The sequence below is a fragment of the Chrysochloris asiatica genome, unplaced genomic scaffold (assembly GCF_000296735.1).
Source record: "Chrysochloris asiatica unplaced genomic scaffold, ChrAsi1.0 scaffold00332, whole genome shotgun sequence".
Lineage (NCBI taxonomy): Eukaryota > Metazoa > Chordata > Mammalia > Afrosoricida > Chrysochloridae > Chrysochloris > Chrysochloris asiatica.
In genome coordinates, this window is record NW_006408850.1 from 1,178,762 (window position 1) to 1,181,965 (window position 3,204).

At 41.4% G+C, this 3,204-nt stretch overlaps 1 pseudogene; it reads left to right on the forward strand.

The window, feature by feature from the left end:
* The window catches only part of LOC102833757, a 12,493-nt pseudogene extending 9,660 nt beyond the window's left edge, over positions 1-2,833 (forward strand).
* The last annotated feature ends 371 nt before the right edge of the window (positions 2,834-3,204 follow it).

Below are 3,204 nucleotides of genomic sequence, written 5' to 3' on the forward strand. Positions count from 1 at the left end.
CTGCAAGCCACTGCATAGCATGGATGAACCTTGAGGACATTATGCTGAGTAAAATTTGTCAGTCACAAAAGGAGAAATACTGTGTAGGACTATTTTTGTAAAAGATTAAGAAAAAGAACCCACCCTTAAATGGGGGCGAAATATATATATTTGCTGATCACTGGTATGTATGGGATGAGGTGAAGGGTAGGAGGGAGGGGAATACAGAGTACAGGGTAGGGAATAGACCCAGAATAGCTTGGGTTTTGGGTGTCAGGGAGGACAATACACAAGAAGGGGGAAGGGAATGGAAGAACAAGACTGATGAGAGAACAATTAGGCAGGTTTGCATGGGCTGAGTTGGTCAGAGGTAAATGATGATGTATGCACAACTTTGGAACAACAGGGCTCTGGGATACAGGAATTGAGTCATGGTTTGAATGGATAAAAGAGAGGAATAATGTTAAGATGCTTGGCTGTCTTTAGAATCTTGGTTTCCCTTGCCAAACATTGTAAAATAGACACTTGAGGGGGAGAGAAAGGAATAGCCAGAAACATCACAATAAAAACCTTGTAAATCCATCTTCAGCCTATAACTGGTTGGAATACCTTAAAGGGGGCTAAAAGTTTCCCAGTGAAAGTGGCTTCCTGCGGAGCCTCTGCATTACGTAAGACCATAGGTGGAATCCTGAACCCCATCCAGAATCCTCTGTGGTGGGAAATGTCCACTTGAAAGAACAAGTAGACCAGCCTGGAGCTGCTAGAAGAACGGCTTTCAAGAATTTCCTGCCAGTCTTTTTTTCATAAAAGAAAGACTGGCAGGAAAACTCAAAAACAATAATGGCAATCTGATTGACTACTACAAAAACAAGCAAGCTGTTCAACCGGGAGCCATCAAGGCAAGTGGTTGTGTCCCCTCAGGACAAACGCCCTTCCAAGACTAAGACTCAAGGGGAATACATGAGCAGGCATGTGGTCTGGCTTATGACCACATTGGTCAATGATAAGCGAAGAGGGGGAAAAACAGCAATGAAGTTGGGAGCTAAGTCCAGCCACATTCAATAAACTCCTGTGAACCTGGGTGGAGAACTTGTTGGCCAGAAGTATGGCAAGACTTGAGACTCTTGGGCCCAAAGGCAGTGACATGGCCACAGAAGACTACAGTGGAGAGCAAAGCGTCCAGCTGATATGAAGTGAGGGGAGATGGACAAGAACACCCATACTTGCAGATTGTACCCACTTTACCTAGCTTCAATGGCTGGATGATTAGAATTCGACTAGAAGAAGAAAAAAGAGGGAAAAAAAGAGTAACCAGCTCAAATTTGATGTACTTTATCTATACTTATTGTCTTCTTGTTGTTATCAGGTGCCATTGAGTCAGAACCGACTCATAGCGACCCCATGCACAGCAGAACAAAATAATGTCTGATCCTGGGCCAACCTCACTACCACCACCACATTGATGCCATTATCTAGTAGCTCAAAAAAGGGAACAAATCTTTACAGTGAGCATCACTCCCACCCCCTCGGTACACAGGGTCGACAGGGATGGGCAACTTAGACATTGGTACCCAAAATGGGGGGTGGGAAGCTACAAAGGCAAGAAGTGACTGGCTTACAAGCTTTCAAGAGGGAGCCTAATTTCAGATGGGGGCAAGGGTAGGTAGAATCTCCACTGAATGGTTTCCAACCTATTAGGATGGGGCTAATGAAAGGAGATATGGGGATAAGACTCCTGTGGTACAATAGTAAATAATTGCTATCAGGACTGACTGTGAGGGTTGGAAATGTAAAGGTAGATGTTTTATAACAAAAGGAAGGGAGTTACTGATTTTGCAGTCCAGGAGTGGAGGTCCCTGGGACCATCAAGTGAGAAGAGCGGAGTGTGGGACCCTACCCAGAGAAGCAGTGATGCCAGAAATGGAGGCAGAGATGATGAAATGGACAGATGGAGCAGCTGGGGACACTGGACTCAGGGAGGGAGAGGGACTGTGTGCTGACAGCTGGGGGGCAGGCCTGTGGGGTGTACCCTTTGGTTGTTTGATGATGCATGGAGGGGATTGTAATCATTTCAATGAAATTAAATACAATAAGATGAATGTAAAACTGATATGTTCCCGTAAACCCACATAAATAACAATAAAAACTGAAAGAAAAAAAAAAAGCAAAAGAGACAAAGCAAACCTACTGCCATGAATTCTAACTAATAGTAACAGATCAGGTAAATCAATGGTGACCAACTTTATCATCAAAGTACTTTCTTTATTCATTGAGCAAATATTTACTGAATGTCTTTCATGTATCAGTAAATAAAATACCTAAAGGGAATTAAAGAGAGAGAGAGAGAGAGAGAGAGAGAGAGAGAGAGAGGAGAGAAGAGAGATTAGAAGAACCTAAAGCACTAACAGCAAAAGAACAACTAGTAGACAAACAGTGACTAAAGAAATTACCGGAAGAGGAGACCTTGAATTAATAAAAAAAAATTTGGTGTTAATAATGCAGTTTATGGAATAGATGTTATGAATCCATCTTCAAGAGATGAATGCACAGAGTTTGGGAATTTACAGAAGTATAAAATTGCACAATATGAACAGTCACTACATTTTGCCAGCTTTTGGGAAACCTTAGTTTGAGATATGTGTATTTTATCAGAAATTGGTGACTTAAAAAAGATTATAAATTTATTGACTGTGCTTTGCAGTGAAAAACAGAAGCAAGAAAAGAAAAGGGAAGCAAAAAAGAAGAAGAAAGGTGTGGTTCCTGGAGGGGAATTAAAGGCTACCACGAAAGACCATCTGGCAGACTAGGTGGTTATGGTGGAGGATATCTACAAGACTTTGAAGAATTCCTGTGATGACGTCTTATCTTCTCCTGGTGTCTTCTTTCTGTTGTCCATAATTCCTTTCAGTTCTGCCAAATGCTACACTCATAAGGGCAGTCAATATCTTTTGTGACTCTTAAGTGCCAATGTATAAATGATAGAATTTGTATCTTGTTACAAAGGGGTTAAAATGAGGAGCCTTAGTTACTAACTAAAGCATAGTAAGAAACAAAAAGAAAAACCTAATAATGTTGTCATTGTTGCTATCTGATTCTATAACAGCAGTCACTAAACTGGAAACAAGGTTGCAACATGACAAATTGTGTAGTATTTATCAGCACCATTCAGTAATACAGCCTTAACCATACCTCCTTGAACTACTTCATGACTTGTCAAGAAAAGCA